The 25,059-nt window shown below is 46.2% G+C and overlaps 1 long non-coding RNA gene across 2 annotated transcripts in view; it reads right to left on the bottom strand.

The window, feature by feature from the left end:
* LOC144773801 (uncharacterized) overlaps positions 1–18,937 on the bottom strand; it is a 317,762-nt gene extending 298,825 nt beyond the window's left edge. Inside the window, exons 1-2 of one of the 2 annotated variants that reach the window (XR_013600065.1) lie at positions 18,867–18,937; positions 9,380–9,443 (exon numbers count right to left, since the gene is read on the bottom strand). This is a non-coding gene — a long non-coding RNA (uncharacterized LOC144773801). Of the gene's footprint in view, positions 1–9,379; positions 9,444–18,142; positions 18,556–18,866 lie in introns of those variants that run through there. The other variant, XR_013600064.1, reaches the window with a different exon arrangement.
* Positions 18,938–25,059: the final 6,122 nt, after the last annotated feature.

Here is a 25,059-nt window from a genome sequence, read left to right as displayed (position 1 = left end):
AAAGGAGAAAGGCCACACAAGCATCTGGGGCATTTTTACTAAGTTGCAGGTTCATGCTGGCTGCACTCAAAATCTGCATAGTCTGGTTAGGAGAGTCATAGCACTCTCAATCCTCATCATGAGGTATACAGGTATGGGGCGAGGAGAGTCAGCCCCACGTTGCCATCTCGCTCCTTGAGATTAAAAAAAACGTACTCCGACTCCACCATGTCTACAACACTGCCATCACACTCTTGCTTGCCAGCACCCATTGACTGTTCACCCCTTGACCCTCAGAAGATACCATAATAAACTCCTCTAAATCTTCAGTGATGATTTCCTGCTCCGGCATCAGGAAATTATCTAACACCCAACTTTCTGAAGGCAAAACCAAGCAGATCACCCTCAGAAACTGTAGGAAATGGCTACACATGACTACATGAATTTCAAGCTGACATGTCAAGCAAAGAAAAGGAAAACTCAGACAGAAAAGAAGCCATCAAATAAAGTGAATGCACATAAAGAGACATGAAACTAAATACCAATGAAGATATAGTTCTTTTTTTTTATTTTAATTTCGTATTATTTTTTTTGTCCTCATCTCACCTATAAGCATATTGCAGAACTTTTTCAGCCATTGTTATCCGCCTGGGCGCCCTTCGGCTTCCTGCACTTGCTTAGGTCGCCTGACCAACCCCTTTATTGGAGTTAAGGTGTAATCATTGGACCGAGTGCCTTCCCGCATAGTTATCAAAGCAGTCTCAGATCACGGCCCATACTGATAAGGGGTTGCCAGAGACTAGTTAAGCTGTTACTGGAGCCAACGAGGTTAAGCCGAGCCATTGCAAATGCTGATTTAAGACAATCCTCCGTTTTTGGGGGTCTAGGGTCTTTCCATTTAATGCATATCTCTCTACGCACCAACAGAATCAAACATAACAGTAATCCTCTATGAGTCACTGCCAGATCCAATGTAGAGAGTCCATCATTGGCAAAGAAAACTAAGGATCCATTGACCACAATGTTGACATCAAAAATCCTACACAGGTAGTCCCCAATCCCCTTCCAGAACGATCCCACTTCAGAGAACTCATAGAAGATATGTATATCGTTAGCTTTAGGAGCCATACATCTGGAACATTTCGGCTCGGGGTTTGGGGCAAATTTTGCTATTTTAGCTGGGGCATAGTAAATGCGGTTGGCCACAAAAAAGTGTTTTTTCTTTAGACTTGCTGATTTGGTGTACTTATAAAGAAGTTTATGGGATGATTCTAAGACATCCCCTATTGCAGATTCAAATGGGGATTGGTTCCAAGCCGATGCCTGTGTTGGGGTGTTCTGATCGTCAGCTTCAACAAACTTCCTATACCAAATAGAAACTTCTTTCTTCAGCTGCTGAGCAGACGTAAACAAAACCTCTGCATCCCAATCTCCCCTAATACCCCCGTGTCAACCTCGAACCAGGATTTCAGTTATAAAAACTCACATTTTGATATGCCGGAGCCTATCCTGGCTCTCAATATTTCCCACGAGTGTATACCATTAGCATCCCCCAAATCTGACCAAATTGAGACTCCAGCTCTCCTAATGAGGCCGGCCAAACCATATTTAAGGCAGAGAGGGGTCCCCAAGGGAGTCCTATATAGGGGCATGATCAGAATAGTAAGCAACCCCGCACCTAGTCCTTACTTTGAACCAGATTCCTAATGCATTCTTAAGAACCTTTTAAAATATTTAGGTGACCCAAATTTGTAAAGAAACCCAGCTGCGCTACCCCCACCTTCATTCCTTGCGAATTAGCTAAGCAATAATTCCCAGGCTGTTACCGCAGGTTTAGTCAAAAGCATCCGGGTGGCATTGAATTGAAATGCAACCAGATACCAGCTGATGTCTGGGAGGCCTAACCCGCCTTTGACTAACCTGCGCCTCAGTTTCTTCCACGACAGCCTCACTCCCTTGTCCCCCCAAACAAAGCTCCTGATCTTACTTTGAACTTTGGAAATACCCTGTTGGGGAAACGTCAGGGGGATAGCGTTAAACAGATAAGTCAACTTGGGGAGGATAATCATTTTTACTAGATTTACCTTCCCATATATAGTCAAAGGGAGATTCCTCCACCTTACGAAAAGACGATCTATTTCTTTAGTAACTTTTTTCAGATTAATAAGGGGAATCTTCTCAAGCCCATTGACTATACTGAGGCCCAGGTATTTAAACTCTGTACTGGTCCGCCCCCTCCACTGATTGATATTCCAGCACATTACCTCCGTCTTGGAGGAGTTGGCTAGATAACCAGAAATCAGGCCAAACTCCTCCAAGAGGGTCTCAACCCCTGACATTGTTACTTCTGGATTGCTGGTATAGAGAATTATATCACCAGCGTATAAGGCTATTTTAGATAAATACTGCTGAGATTTAAAGGGAGGGATTCGCGCATCAAACCTTATGGCCTGGGCCAACGGCTCTATGTACAAGTCAAATAACAAAGGTGAAATAGGGCAGCCTTGCCTAGTTCCCCAGTGAATTTCAAAACTGGAAGTGAGCGATCCATCGATCAGAATTTTTGCTGAAGCTCCCTGGTAGCATTGTCTCAAGGTTTGAATAAATACGGGGCCAAAGCCCATAACTTCCAATACCTCCCAGAGGTAGGTCCAGCACACCCTGTCAAACGCCTTGGCGGCATCTAAAGCGATTACCGCCAAGGGTTCTGATCTTACTATGGCCAGGTCTATATTGCCAATAAGCAACTGTGTCTGTTCCTGGATATAACGTCCATTTATAAAGCCCTTTTGGTCAGTATTAACCAGTACGGGGACCAGTTTAGCCAGTCTCCCTGCTAAAATGCCCATAAAGATTTTATAGTCGGCATTCAGCAGGGAGATCGGGGGGATAAGAGTCTGCTCTCAAAGGGTCTTTTCCAGGTTTAGGTATTAAGATGATATTTGCTTCCCTCCAAGAGCTGGGAATTTGCCCTGTTAGACTATAGATAGACTGAAATAAAGTCCCCTATACTGGGGTTACCTCATCCGACAGAAGTTTGTATACTTCATTTGGGAGGGCATCTATACCGGATGCTTTATTATTTTTAGATATCTTCATTTGAGTGTTTATCTCCTCCAACGAAATCGGGGAGTCCAGGAGATCTTTGCCGGCCTGCGTTAGGGAAGATAATGATTTAGTGCTAGGCCATGCCCGTACTTGTTGTTTTGAGGGGTTCAAGTTCTCTTCATAAAGATCTGAGAATAAGGCGAGTAGGCAGTTCTGTATATCCTCTATACTAGTAGATTTGTCCCCGCTGTTGTTTATCACTAACTCGCTTATGTTGTTTTTTGAGCGGTCAGTTCTGGCCTTCCATGCCAGCAGGGCACCTGCCTTCTCGCCATACTCATAGTTCTCCATATTCTTATTCAGCCTTTGAGCCTTACATTTCTCATCTAACTTCCCTCTAAAATCTTATCTAGCTTGCTCAAGATCCTCCTGTAATTTGCCCATCCTTTCAGGTGGCCCTCCTATTTTTTTTTAGCTTTATTCTATTTTGGTTTTAAAATCATAAAAGCGTACAATTAAAAAAACAATCATAATAAAAGTTACATACAAAAGCACAAAATGTCAAAAAGATAAAAAACATTTGTCCAAGCTGCAGGAATAAGTTCCTTGGTTTCATAGAAGAATTCAAAGTTTTCCATACTTATGGCCAATGTGCATTGTTACAGGGTAATTGAAGGCAGAGAAGCCACGGCCACTCAATGCACAGGTGCTTCTACCCCTTGAGTAAGCGGTCTCTGCCTTTAGTTTTAGTCAAGGGGGGTATGCCATGCTTGGATAAAAATCATGTAGATCCCAGATGGATATAAGGCCATCACCTTCACAGGGATACAAAGTTTGCAGGTAGGGAACGATTAGACTGCTTCTAAATGTTATTAGAACTAGGTCACCGTCAATATCTTTTTGTAGGGGGCCTAGCCAGCCCACCCTTCTAACAGACATGATTGTACCATCAAGATCTAGGGGCAGGGGCCTATTTTTAGTTAGCCAATACGTGACTTTATTTAATAGGTCTTGTTCCCACTCAGTTTTTCCATGTTTGAGTGCTGGGACTCCCGCAAGAACACACACGAAGGGTGCCGCCTCCGGAGGTAGCTGTATACGAGTTGTATTATAAGGCTCAACTCTTGTAGCAGTGTATTGTAAAGGACCGGGTTTGGGGTAGACTTTAGGGGCAGTAGGGGGTGGTAAGTTAGAGACTAGAGGATGAGTTTGATTGTTACTATTTGTACCAGGTTGATTGGGACAGATTGGTGTTACAGATTTTGCAATTGGAGTTAGCTTGACCTTAATACTTTTCTCTATTCCCAGCAGCCTATCCTCTAGAGTGGTAATTTTGTCAATCAGTGGGGAGATGAGTGATCTAACCAATTGTTCGATTTTGGACAAAAAATTCGAATTGAAGGAAGTTACCAGTTGGTCTAATTTTTCTTCCAAGTTTAGAGAAGGGTTAGTTGCAATCAATGGGGGGCTAGAACACAATTTTTGTAGTTTTGGTTTATTCCCTGTCGGATTGACCCCCTCCCACTTCCTTTTGCTGGATAAGGACTGGGGAAGTGCTATAATTTGTGTATTTGCGTTTTTGAGTAATAGAGGGTGTTCCAGTGGGCTGGCAATAGGAGTAGATATATTGATTCGTTTAGCGGGGCAGGGTGGGTGACTTTTGATTTCATTTCTAACTTCCACAGTGGCATAACTAGTTTTACAAAGGGAGTTTAACTCGTCCAACAGCGAGAGGTGTTGCGCTATACCATTTGTTGGGTCAGGAGATAGGTTGGTGGATATGCTATCTGTATTCTTGCAAGGTTCATTCGTAATAGCAGTGGGCGGAGATGATCTGCAACGATCTTGTGACCCAACACGTAAGCCTCTCTGGCTGGTAGGTTTATTGTTCACACCCTTACGAGACATCATGGGGTGTACTAACGTTAGAGTATAGCAAGGCCACAAGACAAACTGGGGATAATTGGGAATTTTCGACTGATGTCCAGTGGGGTAATCCCTTACCAGAATGTCGGGCGGAGTCGGAAAGTCATTACCTTGGCGATGTGATGGAGTCAAGGGGGGTGGCCCCGTCCCGTCCTCCTCGTGCCTCTGAGGGCCACAGAGGGCCCGCCCTTTGCCCGGGCTTAGCCCGGCTGATCCCTGCGCACGTTCCGCGACGCGGAGGGAGCGTCTGTGCTTTAGTAGCGCCTCCGGGTGTACTGAGGGCGGAAAACCGGAAGTGTCCGCGAAGCTTGCTGGGAGCTGTAGTCTCCTGCCGCACGATGGTGTAGGACAGCGGCGAGGAGGCTTACAGCATGAGGGACCCAGGAGCAACTGTGCAGGTCAGCAGGGGCAGCAGGTATGTCCTCGTTTGGAAAGTGTGCCCCCGCTCCACCGAGGGAGCGTCTGTGCTTTAGTAGCGCCTCCGGGCGCACTGAGGGCGGAAAACCGGAAGTGTCCGCGAAGCTCGCTGGGAGCTGTAGTCTCCTGCCGCACGATGGTGTAGGACAGCGGCGAGGAGGCTTACAGCATGAGGGACCCAGGAGCAACTGTGCAGGTCAGCAGGGGCAGCAGGTATGTCCTCGTTTGGAAAGTGGCCCTCCTATTGACAAGAGGCATTCTGCTTCTAACCGCTTAATTTTTTTCCTCTCTCAATTTTAAATCCCGAACTTTGGCTCGTTTTTAGAGCATATAAGGCCATGGAGCCGTCCCCTAAGGTTGGCCTTAAAGGCGTCCCAGACAACCTCCATGGTCGTTGAACCGATGTTTATATCAAAAAACTCTGAGGAGGATCTTTTAATATCCTGAATAATGTCTGGGTCAGCCAACTTTCCCCTGTTGAGTGTCCATCTAGTTTGGATCATATTTGTTATTTTTTTTATATGAAAACAGAATTGGGGCATGATCCTAAAGATGGCTTGGGGAATGGGAACCGCTGACGTTTTATCCGGGAGATCTCTGCTCACTAACACATAATCAATCCTGGATGAATGATGCTATTTTTTACTGTGAAACGTAAACCCAGCTAAATCTCCTATCTTACCCCTCCAAGCATCTACCAATTCCAGGTCATGCATCAAAGTCTTCATTGCACGCCGAATACGAGGTGCCCCTATATAATGCCCTTGATTTGACCTATCCTTAAGGGGATATAGGAGGACATTGAAGTCCACCCCGCCCACAATCATTGGAGGATTCTCCAAAATTAATTTTGAATAAAGTTTAGAAAAATATGATGAGTCGTCCACGTTTGGACCATAAAAAGAAGCACATATTAAATCAGTGCCTCCAAGATCCAAATGTGCGACGATCCACCTCCCAGTTCGATCTGTCTATGTTGATTTTATAGAACACATTAACCCCTGCTTTATCAAAATTGCAACTCCACGGCTATTTATTGTTTGATCAGAAGAGCAATAACTTAAAATCCAGGGCGTATCAGAGAACAGTTTTTTAGATTCCCTAGCAGTTAAATGTGTTTCTTGTAGGAGACAAACCTGTGCCTCAGAGAGCTTCAGTTATTTCATTATCAGTCTTTGCCTCCTTCGGCTTCTCAACCCGTTCACATTCCAGGAGATAAAACTCGTCTTTATTTGTTGTACTGCTACTCCTGCCATCCGACTACAAATCCCTGACCCAGACCTATCAGCCAGTGTGATAAAGACTTCAAGTGAGATGAGTTTTTTATTTTTTTTTATCCCATTGCTCCCCACCCAGTGCACCGATTCCGACCCTCCCCCCTCCTCTGCCCCCATACTCCCGCGAGGAACCCTCCCTTCCAATAGGCTAAGCCTATTAAGTTGCACCCACCTCAGATAATATAATAAAACATTTATAAAAAGAATTAATGGACTATCTAAGTATCCATGGCCAAGAGATATTTATACTATTACTCCCCCATGTTAACTCCTTCTCATAATCCCCTTCCCTGATTTCCCTCCTCTGATTTTTGCCATGAATTCATCTACTTCTTCAGTTGTGCGAAATTGATCCATCTGGTTGTTAAACATGGCTCGTAACTGAGCTGGAACCTTCAGCTGTGCCTTGACTCCTAGACTTTTTAACTCCTCCAGTCTACTCCCCAGCTCCCACTGTCTAGTTGCTGTTGTGTGGGATATATCAGATCTTATCTGGAAGGAGATTGGTTCTTGCCCTGTGAGTGAAAAGGAGACTGAGCCCTCCTTTAGGGCAAAAAGAATGATGTTCCTACACCTGCAGTTTAAAGTACATTGCTGGAATGTGTAAAGCGACAAAGGGTCTTTCAGGTGCTTCCTCAGACAGGCTACATTGTGTGGTGAAGTTCTAGATTCTGAGAGACTGCCAAGAGTCCTTTCAGTATTTATCTCCAATATCCCAGCAACACAGTGACTTCGCACAACTTCTGCAAATGCTGAGATACCATACCAATATGTTTCCTTCACAAGAGATTTTAAGCACAACCATTTCCTGTAGGTAGGCACATTGGTAGACTAGGATCTTGGTAAAGACTCAGAGGCATATTCTGAGTGCGGCAGTCCTAGGACCACTGCCATCACTGCTGGTCCACCTGCTGTATTTCAGGTGTGGCATTTAGACCACCGCCTGCGTAGGATCCAGCCTCCTTTGGCCGTGGCAAAGGGGAAAGGGGTAGGAATATGCTGGCGGTGCGGATGTGGCACTGCTGAGCATATTCCGACTTGCAAATGCACTGCCCATTTCATGGCAGACATGCAAGCAAGGGGGCACTGCCAGGGCCCCCTACAATTGTGGGTCTTGTGGGTCTGAGAGTGTATGCAGGTGGGCCACATGTTGTGACCCACAGGAATTGCACCCCCGTTCCTGCAGAGTGCTGCATGCACAAAATGGTGCATAGCACATCGTGCAGGAACGTGCTGCAGACGCTGTCACAGTGGCGGTCTGCTGTTAAGGCTCTTCTATGAGCCTAACTCACCCGTTGCTGTGAGACCACCACAGCACTACACGCCTGCACTGAATTCAAGTTGAAATCCGGCAGGCGGGTGCACCGCAAGCTTGGCAGTCCTCCTCTGGGATTCATAAACAGGTTGTGTAGGTCCGCCACTGCTGCGCCCACAGGAGGGCCACCAAGCCTGTGGTGCACCAGCCTGTCAGATTCTGACTTGAATCCAGGATAGGCCGACGGGTGCTGATGCCACAGTTTCATGTCGGTGGCTGTGTTAGGCTCATAGGAGAGCCTCAACAGAAGACTGCTGCCGTGACAACACCTGCAGCATGTTTCTGCATGTTGTGGCATGCACCATGTCATGCATGCCACACTGTGCAGGAATGAGCGTGCAATTCAAGGGGAGCACAACATATGCCCCCCACTTGCACCCCCAGTCCCAGAGGAGGCAGGGTGCCCATGTCTGCCACAATTTTCATGCCGGGCTCACCGCCATGAAATGGGTGGTGGATTTGCAAGTTGGAATATGCTTGGTGGTGCCGCATCAGCGCCGCCAGCATATTCCTGCCCCTTTCCACACCCCCACCGCCAAGGGATCCTCGATCCCAACAGAGACAGCAGTCTTGGGGTGGTTCGCCCAACATACTCAAAATACGGAGGCAGACCCGCTGTGGTCGGACCACCACCACGAGTATGGTGGTCCCTGGACCACCGTACTCGGAATAAGCACCTAAACCTGCATAGTTGGTAAGTGATGCAGACACCCTGCACCACAAAAAGGCAATCATAGTTGCTCAATGCTCAATATATGTTTTAAACCGGTACTAATGAGGAGGAATCTCTGTGAAGACAGTATTAATGTTCAAAAATCAAGAACTGGAGAATGACTTTTGTGTGCAGTGTAACATAACTCCTGACATATTCAAATGTAAGTGAAATAGAGTAGAAATAATGAAAAGTTGTCATGAAAATGTTCTGCTTCATTAAATGTGCTAATCCTTTATATATAACAGAAACTGTTCTCAAAACAGCAGCTATTTTGAGAGATTACCAAGAATGCAGAAAAGCCCTAAGTATTGTATTTCCCTTTTAACCGTCAGGTGTGTTTAGTCTTACAGTGCTTCCTAACAAGACGCGTACACATATCTAATATAAACTACTATTCTATAAAGGCTGTTTCTAAATGCATTGAGTTGCTAGAGGAGGCGCTATTTTGGGGTCGCAGATTTAAACTGAAAGCTGAAGACAAGTTCTAAAATATAAATATAATTATTAGAGGAGCCTTGCACAAGTAGATTTTCTATTGCAGAGTGTAATATTGTGTGTTGAACAGAAACTATTTTACTTAGAATCTTTAGAGGAAAATGTTTAATGAAAAGAAGATCCAGTGCTTCAATGCAATCTATAGAAAATAATTAGTTTTGGCGAAGAACATATCCAGTAGTATCTGTTGAACGTGTATTTATTTACCTCTTTTCCAAGACGCCTTTCTATTTGTGTGCGCTGTTTGGATTCCTTTTTGCAGCAATGTGTGCTAGAATGACAAAAAGCGAGAACACAGTTACAGAATGTTCTGCATAACGCTGCATAATTAGTCTTTTCTTAACAACGATTAGAGTTCTTCACTGCAGCATCACTTCAGTGACTGTGCATGTACTTTACAGACACACACACAATGCCAGAAAGAAGTGCTACATCTGAGCATATCTTGCTTTATGAAATGCTACTTTTCAGAACAAACTGACATATCAGATAGTACACCTAAAGTGAGATCACTTCCTACTTTCTTTCCATGATCTGGAATGGCTAGGCTTAAAATGATGTCAGTCCAGCAGGGGCAAATTAATTGGGGCATATTTATGAGAGGGTTGCGTCACATTTGCACCGCGCAACGTGGTACATCAGTTCCGCAAACCTCTAAGACTGATTTATGAAGCCACGCAAAGCATCTTTGTGTGGCTCTGAATGTGTTAATACATCTGGAGTAGCTCAACGTAGTGCAAATCGCTGTGTTCAGCCACTCTGCCCTGGGTAGGTGTTCCATTCTGCAGCACACATAGAAAGAGGAATATGCCCCAGGGAATTGTTTTTGTGCAAGCAGGGGCCCCTTCATATATAAAAAAAATCCTGCATGCAACACAGGAACCGCAAGGGTGCCTGCGTTGGCGTTAGGCTGCCAAATGGGCATAAGCGCAAGCGAAAGGACAGGAACGCGCAGTATTCTCTAAAATACGGTGCATTCCTGTCCTTTCCCTAAGTCACAGCAAGATAACTTGCTGCGTTGCATTGCACAATAGTTTCATAAATATGCCCCATAATAATTTCCATTGTAGTTTCATAAATATGCCCCATAATAGCTTCCATTGTAGTTCGCTCAATGGGGATTCACATATACCATTCCTCTTGAAACCCTCACTTGGGCATTGCCCCTGCAGATGCAATCCTGCAGCCACAATGCAAGTGCTCTCAAATACCCCATGCAGCCTCTATACCCCCTTGTGTCCACTGACAGCGCTGTGAGCAGCTACTTACAACCAGATTCCTGCATGAGCATAACGACCCAAAGAACTGACTGACAGCCCAGGCTGAGAATAACAAGCCCATTATTCAGAAGTGTGCAGTGTGTGGGCGGCTTTCTATCAGTCACAGACCCACTGTGGGGGCCTGTTCCATCTCACTAATGCTTCGGAATCATGGCTGAGTGTCTACAAGATTACTGTCACAAAGATGTGAATATGATTAGTTCATTGAATCATGAGGCACATTTTCACGGTAAGTGCGGATGAAATAATGAAATTAAAATTCGATGCGTTTTTGTCGTTTGGCTCGGTGGTTTGCTGTTTTTATGTGATATGGGAACTGATAATTTAAAGTTGCCGACTTTGTGCAATGGTGAGCGTTATATATTGTGCATCAATTCCCTTTTAAAAAGAAGATAAACTTTACGTTGCTTTTAAGATACATGAACTTAAAAAATACAAAAGTATATTGCATGAAAGACCTTGCGGAATGTACAAACCAGAGGTACTCATAAATAATTTCATAATCACAAATATTTCATAAACCAGAGGTGCTCACAAATATTTCATAAGGCTTTTCTACATTTGACGCACAGCCATCAACATGACGAAGACGTCCATCAAATATTTTTTAATTTTCAAAACCAAAATCCTGAAGCTCGATTTTCTTTTTGAAAATAAAAACTAAAATACCCTTTCCTCCATGGAAATTATCACGCATGGCAAGGGGGGCATTTGACGTCTTTCACTGCCCTTTCGCAACAGTATTTTCCAGGTGGTCACGGGCAGTGAAGACTGACCTGTATGTTCACCCATCTAAATTAGGTCGGGTCTTAAATAATGCCAGAGATGTAGTGTTTGCCTTTATTACACAAAAGGCCCTTCTGCATTTAAATCAGGTGGGCAGGCCATTATCTTGGAGGTAAGTTAACTCTGTCGCCATTACGATGAAGTATCCTTACTGCCAGATATATCTATTATTAAAGACACAAAAGTTCCCTGTGGGGGAAGTGTTGCCCTTGACTTTCATGGCAATAGGTATCAAAAACCCTTCTCACAATTAAGGTTTATTATGCGTGTAGTGTATTTATTGTTTATTCTCACATGAATCCTGTGTAATTAAATTAAAAAACAGTCCACAGTAGAGATTTTGTCAGACAAAACGTCTACTGTTGACTGTTTTTTTTATATGATTTTGGATCTCAGACACTCGTAGTATGAGAGTTGCATATAACATCATATGTTGCGTATCAGTCACATGTATATATTTTGTTATAACAATTGTGCACTATTTATTCACCTTGTTCACTTTCAGTGCGCCATCGCCAATTTGGACCATTTTGTTATAGTATTGAATTTACTGAGAATCCTGGCTCCCTATTCATGTGAGACTAAACAATCAATGCACTAAACGCATGTAGAACACTGGCTGTTTATATAGTGCACTAAAATGAAGAACACTGTGAAGAGAGTCCAGGGAGACCAGATTAGTATACAGAGGCAAAAGTAGATAATACTAACACTCTATTTGTGGTAGTGTGGGTGAGCAGTTAGGCTTATCAGAGGGTAGTGTTAAGCATTTGTTGCAATCACAGAGGTAATAAATGATACACACTCTCAAGAAAAAATCTGTGACCAATTTATGAAAATAACACGATTTTTATGTCATTTTTCAGGCCAAGAACATTGTTCTACAGTAAGTATTTTTTGAGATATTATGTTTTCAAGTTTGCAAAATAAAACCCTTTGGTATGCAATTAGGCACCATTGGAGTCAATGAGAGAAAATAATTTTTTTACATAAGATCAGACAGGTGGATTTTGAGGTTCACCTTCAGAAATTAGGTAAATGGCAAGGCCAGGCCCAATGTTCCACCAGCGAGATCCCTGGAGTGTCCCGCATTCGGCCGGCAGCAGGGTGCTTAGTTCGTTGGTAGCTGGTGCGATCTGAAGAAGGGGGCCACCTGAAAACACCCTGCTCAAATGGACTTCAAAGCAAGTCCGAGGGGTACCACTCGAGAGAGCAGATCAGAAGGGCCTCAGGACCATTGAAGCACAGCTAGTTCATTGGAACCTAGACTGGGCGGACTGGGTGCAGAGCAGATAGGTCATACGGGCAGCGCACGTCAAGATGTCCTGGTGGTCAAGGGCAGGAAGCTTAGAGAAGTGATTCTGGGACAGCTGGGCCACTCACAAATTGGGTTTCAGGGATCTTGATGTCTCTCAATGGGTGCTTGATTCCTGGGCAGTTGGGGTCCAGATTGCGCTCCTTGTCTTAGTGAATGCTGCTGAGGGTCTGGTACAGTGGGTATTGGTGCGACACGGCTCCGGTAGATCTTGGTGTCTCCAAACTTGGAGGGGAGACAAATTTGATTCTCTGAGGCTAATGTACAACTTTTGTTTTGGGTGCTGAGTTGGAGTTGCCGGAAGCAGTAAGTCGAGAAACCTGATTCTGTGGGCTCAGTGCCTGTGGACTGCACGGGAGTAGTAGCTCTACTTCAAGGGGGTTCTTTGGTGATTTGTCAAAGGCAACAGGTGCTCCGGGGTTCTCGGAGGCCTCACAGTTGCAAGACGAGACAGCACACCATGATTGTTGAGTCCTTGAGGCAGCAAGCAGGGTTTGGTGCCAATTTTCTGCAGCAGGGCTTCAGTCCTCGGTTCAGCAGCTCTTCTTTGTCCTTATCTTCCTTGTGTCCATCAAATCTAAAGTTCATAGTCCAGGGATACTACCTAACTACTAAAGTTAGGGGTGCTAAAGGGGGTGACAGGTAGTAGCCAATGGGCTACCTACCTTTAGGGTGACATAATGCACCCTGCCTGAGGGCTATAAGGCCTGCAGTAGGGGCGACTTACCTATACCTCATGCAGTGTATGTGGGCATGGCACACAGGGATGTGCACCATGCTGACTCTTCAGTTTTCTCTGCACCAAAACACACAGCCTGCAATGGCAGATTACATGGCCCTAGTGAGGGGTCTCTGGGGTGGCACAATTAGTCTTTTTTTTATTGACAAAATCAAGAAAATCAAGTCCAGTATCCTGGTCTGTCAAAATCTGGACTCTAGCCCTCACCCTATTTTTTATCATAGTTCTTTCACGCATTTCCCTGAAATATGTAAACACTCTTTCATAAATCTTCTCTCAAAAGTCAAATCGGGTTCTCCCTCTGACTGTTGCCCTCCCAGTATTTTAAAGGAAATCTTTACTACCCTTCCTAGCCCTGCTCTTAATCTCCTGAATGAGTCTTTGTCCCAGGGCACTGTTCCTGCAACCTTCAAAGATTCAATTGTTGTCCCCCTTTTAAAAAAGGTGGGTTGTGATTCACTAACTTTGAAAAACTACTGCCCAATTTCCCTTCTCCCTTATTTAGCTAAGATCTTGGAAGCCTATGTCACAGGTTGTCTTCCAGACTTTGTGGAGGAATCTGAATTCCTTGATTCCCTTCAAGCGGGCTTCCGCCCAGCACACTCTACTGACACGGTAATCCTCACATTATTGGATACTCTTCGCAGGGAGGTTGATAATGGTTCTCCACAGGCCCTTGTTTTGCTTGATCTTTCCGCTGCCTTCAAAACGGTCGACCATTCTCTCCTGGTCGACCATGTGAGGGATGCAGGAATCTCAGGCCCTGCTTTAAGCTGGATCAGCTCCTTTCTAGAAAACCGCACCCAGGCAGTCTGTACTGCCCACTTTACTGCCCCTAGAGTTAAAACTTCCTGTGGAGTCCCTCAGGGCTCTTCCCTCTCTCCACTGTGTTTAATCTCTACCTCCTCCCTCTTGTCCGAGCCTTGAAGGAGTGCAAAGTCTGCATCTTCAATTATGCAGACGATTTCCAACTCATCTTTTCCATCAGTAACTCCCCGGAGTCGGTTCATGCTTTTCAATCCACCATGCTGTTCATCAATCAATGGATGAACAAGAATCATTTGAAATGTAATCCGGAAAAGACGGAGCTGGTCTTAACAGGTGGTACCGCCAAGAGCCCATGGGGACCCCACTTTTGGCCTAGGGAGCTGGGTGAGTCTCCCGTTCCTTCTAGCTCGGCTAAAAGCCTTGGAGTGATTATCAGTCAGGACCTTACTCTGAAGCCTCAGATCGACTTGGTGATCTCCACTTGCTTTTTTCAATTCTGCAACATAAAAAAGATCTGTTGATTCCTTACTCATGATGCCTGGATTCAGGTGATCATCGCCATGGTCATGTCCCATGTTGATTATGCCAATTCATTGTATTTTGGCATCCCTCTGTATCTTTCCAAACGTTTACAGATAATTCAAAACCAGGCTGCTCGTCTGATTGTAGGCATCAGCATATTACTCCTCTCTCGAAGCAATTACACTGGCTTCCGGTTGTTCAGCTGTATGCTTTCAAGATTGGATGTCTTATTTTTAAATCACTTAACAGAAGGAGCCCGAAATTTGTCAATAATATGATTGACAAATATGCTCCTACTCGAAATCTTCGATCTATTACTCACTCCTCATTTTAGATTAAAGCACACCGGGGGTGCCAGGTTTTCTACCCTGACCCCCACATTCTGGAATTCTCTTCCCTACGAAATTGGCTTCTGCATAATCTTCTTGGTTTCAGAGGTCTTTTAAAAACCTGGCTCTTCCCACAAGCCTACTGAATCTGTCTTTAGGACTCGGATTTCAACCGAATTAGTGCCATGAAACCTCCCCTGTGTACGTGCGCTCTATAAATTCCGTTTTACCATAACATAACAAGGTTTTACATGTCCTTATAGTGAAAATGCTTAAATTCATTTTTCAGTGCTGGAAGGTCTGCCTCACCCATAGGATGACATTGGAGGGAACTTATTATATTTAATAAGCAGCTGTAACTTCCAATTTGGAGCAGACAAGTTGAGTTTGGTGTCTAAAGAATTGTAATTAAAAGCCATCTTTAAAGGCAACGTTGGATTTTAAGTTACAATTCTAAAAATGCCATTTTTAGAAAGTTGACATTTTCTTGTCCTAACCATGTGGTACCTCCAGCCTGTGACATGGTCACATGACTAGGCGTAGCTGACAGTTGATCTTCGTGTATTGCTCCAAGACAAGGAGACAAAGAGAAGATAGGTGTAGGAAGGTGGAGTATTATGTGGTGATGCTAGTTAGACTTCACCATACAATGCTCCCTCAGTAGCCCAAAGATGGTCCTTGCATTCTCAATAATAAATCCTTAGCTCCGCCGTTCTGGTAGAGTGGCAAAGAGCAGTAAGGAACATGTGTTAAACAACTCAGAGTGCCAACATGGACGATAAAAGAAATTTTACACCAATTTTAAAAAATAATACAGATTGTTATACAATTAAGACCCCAAAAGGAAGTCTATCGGATAGGTGTTACTGGAGTTATGGATTTTACAAGCAATATCAGTGGAAAACAGTACTGCAAAATGTTATCATTCCGGTCAATGGTAAAAAACACTAGTGACAATCTTTTCTTTGGAATACTTTATTTCGGTCAATAGACCATAAAAGTGCAAGTGCAATACAATACTTTAAAACAGTCAGAAAGAACACATTCACGTATTCAACAAAAACCTCTCAGATGCACCATAACAGCTTTCAACATCAAACCTTGTGTGCCAATAGTGCACAAAACCTCGAATCCCTCGTCAGCTCTCCAACCCACCCATCCCTCCCACTGAAGCAACCCCAACATGCCAGCAATAAATTCCCACCCCACCCACCCCCAACTGTCATCCAAACAAAAACACCAAATTACAGTGCCTACCACATCTCTGTGGCGAGTTAGCCCGGGGTAATTCCCTGCGAGGGTCATATCTAGGTGGTTACACAACAACCCTTTGCCCCCAAGGCAGGCGCAACCAAGGCCGCAGCGCCATCGAGCACACAGGGGGCCCGGCAAATCAACATTTAGCACTCCGGGGGGGCAACATTTAATGGCCATATATACCCTTTAGAGTCAGTTCCTTAGCATGTATGTTCTACTTACATTGCATCAGTTATTTTCAAGACATCAACAGTTAAGTAAACAGTTACTGATCTTCTACTTCCACCTCCGCCAGCGGCGATCGGCGGGAGTCTTCTTCGTCGTTGCTAGGTCTGTTGGAACGGCGAAGATTTTTAAAGAAGTCTTCCACCTGTTGTGGTTTCGTGAACAAGTTCTGCTTGCCCTGGTGCGTGACCCGCAGCCGCGCCGGATAGAGGAGGGCATAGTCAATTTGTGCTTTACGTAGCTTCGCTTTGACATCCAGAAATTTCAGTCGTTCCTCCTGGACCATAGGTGTGAAGTCAGGATATATAGAAAAAGAGTTACCATCATAGGATAGGGATTGTTTGCTGCGTGCGCTTTTAGCGCTACATCTCGGTCCCTATAATTTAGGAGCCTAGCAATGATGGGTCTCGGAGTGGCCCCCAGTTTGGGCCGGGGGCCCAGCGATCTGTGCGACCTCTCGACAATGAAATGATTGGAGAAAGCGTCCGATCCTATCGCTGCTAGCAACATTTTTTCAACATAGTCTTCCATGCGGCCTGTGCTGGTCGTCTCCGGAAACCCTAAAATTCGTATGTTGTTGCGTCTACTTCTCGCTTCCAAATCTTCATTTTTGGTCGCAATAATTCTCAACAAGTTGTCCATGCGAGAGAGCTGTGAAGTGTGTCCGGCGGTCGTGTCATCAGTGTCCGAGATCCGCCGCTCGGTTTCTTTAATCCTCTCCTCATGCAGATCTATTTTGTGGACGATGGCGTCCATCCGTGACGACATCCCGTCCACCTTGTCTGCTATCGTGGCGAAGCCCTGCCGAACCTCTCGCAGGAGATCCTGTAGATCCGTGGGTTGGTCGGTTGAGTCTTCTTGTGGCCCGCTGCTGCCCGCCTGGTCCTGAGGATCTTGTCCCGTGCGAGTCTGCCTTCTATTGGCTTCGAAGTTAAGCTTTGGCTGCCTCGCGTCGGTCTTGCCCATGATGTTTCTGAGAGCTGCGGCTCAACCACACCCAGTGCACCAGCCGAGTACAGAGGCCAGATTGGTACCCCCAGCAAGTGCAGGGGGGTGTGGAGGGGGGGGCAGCCGCGCACCGGGCAATGGAAGCGAGTGGTGGGGCGTCAGCTAGGTCGTGGGCGCACGTCTCTCCAATAATCCAGCGGAGCCCCTCGGTGGCGTGCCCTTGCGAGGGTGCTTATGCTGTACTGTGATGTTTGTTCATAGGGCACCAGACCACTCGCGCTCTGCGCGGCGGCTTATTCATGCAAGGCCACAAATGCATATAGCGAGGCTCCAGGGTATGGGCCATGGCGGGTCGAGATGTTTCTTGCAATAGTCCTTCAGTCGGGGTGACCTGGGCAATGGCACGGCAGCGGATCGTGCCCACCACGCACCAGGCAAACAGTGCAGTGCTCCTCCACAATGTGTGGCTTCAGGGCAGCGGTCAGTGCTATGAGCAGGGTCGGATATAGGCCATGTAGGTATCCACCCAGTTCCTCCACCGGCTGGACAGCGCAGTTTAATGGTCTGCGTTGTCTCTGATGAGCGTCGGTCCCCTGAGCATGTGCTGCTACTAGCCCCCAGTTGTGGCGCCGATTTCTGGGCCCTGCCGCGCCACAGTGTATAGCGGGGGGGGGGGGAGGAAAAGGTTGCAGGTGTGGGGGAGGGGGGGAGAGCAGGGGGGAGGAGAAATGACCGAGAGCGTGAGGCCCACCAAGACCCCGCGCTTGCCAGACAGTCAGTCAGCTAGGCCTCCCTGCTTACCGCCAGCCCCGATGCGTGTTGGTGTTAAATCCGCGTCCACTCCACAGGGGAGGGGGTCATCCGCGCTGTCCGGTCACCGCAGCTCCGGCAATAGGGCTCCCCCGACAGGGAAGGTCCGAGCACAGCCACCCTCCTCCGTTGCGGCCTACAGCCTTGTGGAAGCCACGGACCGACGTAGTTGTCACAGCCGATGTCCGCAGCAGGCTGCTCCATGAGTCCTCCCCGGTCAAAGTTTGGCGGCGTCGTGTAGGCTCAGTATCACGACGATCATCCGTATATTTAACCAGCAGGTAACTGAGGGATACACCAACTGATTGCCGGTTCTAGATGCCCCCGGGGGTGCCAAAAGGAAGGATAATAGTAGGATTAATGCCGCCGGGCGGCGAGAGCCACACACTCAGGCAGCGATCCGCAAGTGCGCCACCTGCCGCCCCCACCCCTAATTAGAGCCTTATTTAAAGTTGTGCCACTTGAATGACCCAAACATTTCCCATGGAACAAGATAGCAATTACTTGTGTGCGATGGCACGTATATTTAAGTGCTCGGGAACTTCTATTTGTTAAACTCCTACGTTTGTAGTTTTTGGTGGCTGGGATGGGAGCGGACCGAAGGAAGAAACAGAAAAAACGAGAAAAACAACATTCTCGTTATTAATTTGACACAGGCCGCGTGTCATGCTATTGTTTGCTATAATGTTATTTGAATTACCAAACATACACTTACTGCGAGCAGCACGGAATTCATTTCCAGAGTCAAATCATCCGCACAGTAAACAGCCAGCCCTTGCGTTGGGGGGCTATTGATATGGGAATCGCGGCCGGAAGTTGGACCTTATTTATCTATCGCGGTGTATTATGGGGCATGTAGTAATATTTACAGATCATCACCAAAGCTTTCGACATGCTAACGTGTCTTGAATCATTATAACTGGGTCATGATTCATAACCTTCAAGCCAGCTAAGTGTCAGCGCATTATGGAAGTTGACGCACAATTTATGTTTGTGTATGAAGAATTTAGGGCCCCTCGCTGTTAAGCAGTAGAACAACTTTTTTCGGCTGGTAGCCATAGGTAGGGTGCATTCTCCATCATTGGCAGATGGAGGAACTTCCCGTGTTTATAATGCCCACATTACTCGAAACAGGTGCCGCATTTGTTTTGTTGTTCCTCATTAATGGAGCGTTGGATGTGTAGTAGTTGTTAAATTTTGCACATGAGTGAATATTGTAGTGAGCGTACATTGTCATTAAAAAAATGTCAGAAGGCAAAAAGGGCACAGAAATACAGGAAAAATGAGTGTCACAGAAGGCAAAAAGGGCACAAGAATACAGTGGCAGCTGAGAAACAGAAGGCAAAACCGGGCAGAGAGGCAGGGGGGCAGCGAGGGGAACAGAAGGGAAAGCCGGGCTGAGAGACACGGGGGCAGCGAGGGGTACAGAAGGAAAAACCGGGCAGAGACACGGGGCAGCGAGGGGTAGAGAAGGAAAAACCGGGCAGAGACAGAGGGGCAGCGAGGGGTACAGAAGGAAAAACCGGGCTGAGAGACATGGGCACAGCGAGGGGTACAGAGGGAGGAAAACAGGCACGGACCACGAACAGGCAGCGGGGGAAAACAGAACAGCAGTCACAGACACAACAATGAAATAGAGGCAATACAATAAAACAATAAGGCGGAAGATGAACAAACCTAAGGCCTACCACTGGCCACCAGGGATGAGGCTCAGGTGGCCTGCGGGTCGTGGAGGGCCTCGAACTTCCTCAGCAGCGGCAGCTGGGGCAAGGACACACAGGCAGTGCTGTGCGGGGGGAGCGACCTACCTGGTGGGGTCAAAGGACTTGTTATACCACACAAATGCTAGTTGTGCTGGGGTGTTTTTGTCCACATTACAACTACCTAGCCTGGAATAAAGGGCATTAATAGGTCAACGGACATTAAAGTCAACAGAGTGAAAACCAGCGTATCTGTGACATCAAATGTTCCTTCAGTCAAACTTCTTCTTCAAGTCTGATCACCGAGGGGGGCAGGAACGCCACCCTTAACTGCCCTCTCACTCTGGCTTGTACTGTCTTTAAATGGTTAACAGAGGAGAGGTCACAAGTTGCTCATACCCCAGCCTTGAACTATTCCTGCGTCCTCCTAAAGAAGATGACAATAGGACTCCAACAGAGACTGGGAGCTGCAGACAGGAGCAGTGCTTATTTAGTACCGGCGGTTTCAGGTGGTGCTCACTGGCACTCATCTTTGTGGGGCCCAAACTAACATTTCCTTATCAGACTTTGAACCAGATTAAGAGCTGATAAGCATTGTCAAAGCCAATATGCCTGGCTTACATTTTCAGTTATAAACTAGACCTACTGGCTTTGCCAGTATTGAGTCCATAATAATGCCTGTGGATAGCTGTGGGAAGGGAAAGGTACAGACAAGCATAGGTAAGGGCAAAAAGAGGTGCTGCCGGGAAGAAGCTTGAAGTAGGGGAGGAGCAGTCTTGGAGATGTGAAAGAAAATAGAGGTGCAAAAAGGGATAGATGTGAGCAAGAAGAGATATGGACAAAGAGAAATACAAGCAGTGAGAGGTGTGGGCAGGGAGCAGGGCTGACTTTAGCTGTGGTGGCGCCTGGAGCTACAATCTTTTTTGGCGCCTTTGGTGACCACCTCCACCACGGATTCCCTCACCAACACCTTTCAACAGTGGCCCTCAAGACTCCATAACCACTCTCTTTCAGATGCATTTAATTAGTTATATAGCGCCACTCGTACCAGTCAGGGCCAGACTGACCATAGCGGGCACCAGGCGTTTCCCCAGTCCTTCTAATGACTTGCGCTGTAAAGGTATCGCGTAGTAACAATGCGGTCATTGTGATAGCACTGTGATGACTGCTGGTTCCCGCTATGGTTTGGAGAGGGATGGAATTAGAGAGGTGCAGGCTGGAACAGAAGCGAGTAGGGATGGGCCAGTCATTTAGAGGTACCGAAAGAGAGGGTATGAGCAGGGAGTGGCACAGGTGGGGATAGGGGAATGCCGAGAGAGGCATGAATGGGGAGAAATATGGACAGGCAGGATTAGGGGCAAGGAGAGGGACAAGAAGCAAGCAGTACTGGTGAGAAGAGGATGAAGGAGGAGATGTGCAGACTGAGACGTGCAGGCTGAAGAGGTAAAGACATGCATGGCCAGGGAAAGGTACAAGGGATTAGTGGAGCATGCTGGAAGAGCAGTGGACTGGGAGAAGCGCAAAGAGAGATATGTGTGGGTTGTGTGCTGGCTGGGAGAGTTGCTTGCAGGTGCCCACAGAGAGGTTTAGGCAGATGGAGGTACGGGCTCGAAGAGGTATAGGCTGTGATCAGACTGGGAGAGAGTTACGGGCTCTAAGAGGTATATGATGTGTGCAGACTGGGAGAGAGGTACGGGCTCGAAGGGGTATAGGCTGTGAGCAGACTGGGAGAGAGGTACGGGCTCGAAGAGGTATAGGATGTGTGCAGACTGGGACAGTGGTATGGGCTCGAAGAGGTATAGGCTGTGTGCAGACTGGGAGAGAAGTACGGGCTCAAAGAGGTATAGGCTGTGTGCAGACTGGGGGAGGGGCAATCAGGTATATATATTCGATAGCAGAGGGAGGACATTAGAGAGGTGAGGGCAGAGAGAGGGGCAGGCTCTGAGAGCTCATGGCGGGCAGAGAGACATAAGGGAAGGGTGAGGTGGGAGCTGAGAAGGGTGCAGCGAGGGAGGGGTAAAGACAGAGATAGGTGGATCGATTATTACTATGCAGCGGTATAGCCAGTCATATTGATGTGACACGGAAGATCAGTGGGTCTCAATATTTTCTTACCTTTCTGAATAAATGACTGCAGATTATTAATGTCGAACCTAGAGGAAAGGGTTGATTTACTAGGGACCCACCCTGATGAATACCCCTGGCCTAAGAAGTGATAGAAGGAGTATTATGAGGACGTTTGAATTGTACATACCACTCTTCACCTGTTAGGCTTTATCTATACTCTAGGGAAGTTCCACGAAGACTGAGTACAGCAACCATTTTCTACACATTTTTAAGTCTTGGTCCTTTTTCCTGTAAATAGCAATGCATTCCCTCGAACAGTATACAGTGGCTGTATAGACTTTATCTCAGGAGTTGTATATCGGACAAAGCCTCATGAAGAGCTGCTGAGGGAGCCCATCACATAAACTCAAAGGGGTTTATTTATGAGCCCTTGCATCACTTTTACGCCACCAGTGCGCCACTTTTTGTGACGCACCAGCAGGTTAAAAAATGCGACATGTTTCGTCATATTTACCAAGTGACGCATCTAGGTAGATGCGCCACCTTGTATACCCCTGCGCCACATTATACCGGCGCCAGGTATATTGTATGCAGGGTGGGCGTTCTGACGCAAGTAAGCCTTGTAGAAGTGACGCAGTGAAATCTATGAGATGTCACTGCGTCACTTCTAGGACGCAATTGCGTCAAAATCTTACGCCTCCCTCACAGCAGGAGTAAGACTGACGCAGGCACATTTGAAATGGGACTTGCCCATGTGACACACTGCAGCAAGGCGTCATTTTTGCACCTACAGATACCTATCTGTAAGGATGTACGTCAGTACAATGCAATCATTTTGAACGCGGTACTTTACAATGCGGTTTTCACAACGCAAGTCGTTACAACGACTTGCGTTGGAGGGCTCTGGATTGAGGATTAATTTAATTTTCTATTCCAACTCCAGCCCACGTAACAGTAGGGAAGGTGTTGGAATAGAAAATCAAACTATTCTTTAAGCAAGAGCGTCATCCAGCGCAAGTCGTAGTAATGACTTGTGTTGTAATGGCTGCTTCGTAAAGGTCGCGCGGTGTAAACACGGCGTTGTAAAGGATGTTTCCCGTGTATACTAGGCAGGAAGTCGGAGCAATATCAGCATCAGGGGTCTTGGTGACATCAAAACTTTAGGGAGGAATATCTTTATAATGGACAGATGCAGCTAAAATGCAGCTGGATTTGGTTCAGGTGTTTTTAAGAAAATGAATATCCTTAGATACATGCCATTTTCTGTTCTGCACATATGTTATTATCTGCAAAACACTGTTTCCTGGATGTCTTAGTGTACATGTAACTAACTAACAGGTGTTTGGTTTGCTGAATTCTCAAGTGATTCACATGGTTCTGGAATAGGAAAGACTGGTCTCAGCCATCCTATAGGTCCTACAGCAATAGGGGTTGAATCTTAATGTTCCACTGTGGCTTTGAGAGCGTTCATAAGGGCACCCACAAAGATAAGCAGCTCAGGAATCTCATCAATATGGCATTCCTGCACTTGGCCAATCATGACGGTAGTTGCTCCTCATGGAAGTTTCAGGCTGCTGGGTCTTGCCCTTGTGGTCAGTGAAGCTCCTCTTCTCTACTGTGTAGTGTAAAAAACAACACGGTGATGAATTGAAAGCTTCGCTGCAGCCCCTGGCAGTCGCTCAGGCTGCGTTCAAATCAATATTTTTTCACTCCCTAGGTCACTCTGGACAAAGGGCCACCTTAGACAAATCAATAGTTCTCATATAAAAAAGCCCATCTCATGAGGGGCCCTGTTCTCATTGTGCCACAGAACACAAGTTATACCCTGTTAGGTTGAAACCAGTCTAGGATTGTGTGTGTCTTTGTTCAGAGGAGAAATGTCCTGGAGACTCAGGATGGACAGTTTCCATTTGAACAGAATCAATACAGATTTGCACATTGCTGGTTCCCATATGAGGTGGAATGTTGGGCAAAAGAACAATGGATTGGAATGCGGCCAAGGGGCATTTCCAGAGGTTGAGTTTCATTCAAGTATTCCACCCATCACTTCTTTGTGTACCTACTGTGCAGTGAAGCAGCTTATCGTCCTAAGAATTACCTCAACTGATTCTCACCTTGAAAGAATAGCAACACAAAGTCCAGGTCTAACCTCTCTCCTAGCTTTTACTAAGGAGAATTGTCAAGATTTTAGGTGAATTCTGTGTGGAACATTCACTGCGGCACATATTTCTCCAGTGAATTCCTTATGCTCACCCACCTTGCTTCTATGCCTGCTGGGTTGTGAAGATGCTGAACTCTCCTGAAAATTACTTAGTGGACAGTGAACACTTCCAGCGTCTTCAAGTACCAGGACAGGCCTTCCCTGCAGGAGGTAAGTCGTCAGTAAGGTGACCAATGAAGCCATTGATAATATAATGTGTGAGGTTGTTTATGAAATCACAAGCTTGCCTGGAGGTCAGGGTTAGGGTAATGTAGTCTTTCAGAGAGGGATCCCGTTGGTCCTGGGAACTCTCAGCAGCTCTAGACAGAGGTGTAACAAGGCTTTGCTAAAACGAGTGTTCTAGATAATTCTTCAGTGAGACACACTTTGGTTGTTGAGATGTATTAAAAAAGCATGAAGCACGGGCGTGGGGACTAGAACGACCCAACAAAAATGAGAAATGGGAAAGAAAGCAGAGACTCGGAAATGAAGTGTATGAGAGGCGTGTTAGTATTGATATTTTAAAAGCACAATCCTATCTGTTAGTAGTCGGGAGAGTGATCTACAAGGTACAGTATATCAAGTGGGCATTACACTGAAACATTTTACGCATATTTAAGCACAGGGAGATGAAGTGATTTGTCTATACCTTACCGATGCTAAGTCTAGCACTGAGGGAGTGTTTCGAACCTGGGTCCCCAGGTCATAAGGGTGCCCGCTCGAGGTGGCGCGTTGCCCCCCCTTCTCACCCGCTTTCAACCAAACTGCGTTCCTGTTTACCCTTAACTCACGACTGACAACGTGCTTTGGTTCCTTAAAAGGTCGCAGTTTATTTAACATCACATGTTTATACAATTTTCCAAAATTCATGGTCATATCAACTGTTCACTTAATGTTCTTGCTACATAGTTGAATTTTCTGGTCTTTCCACCCGTTTTGCT

This window comes from Lissotriton helveticus, chromosome 1_1, assembly GCF_964261635.1.
Source record: "Lissotriton helveticus chromosome 1_1, aLisHel1.1, whole genome shotgun sequence".
NCBI classification, from domain to species: Eukaryota; Metazoa; Chordata; class Amphibia; order Caudata; family Salamandridae; genus Lissotriton; species Lissotriton helveticus.
The sequence above is the reverse complement of the archived record's forward strand: the minus strand, read 5'-3'. Positions and strand labels throughout refer to the sequence as shown.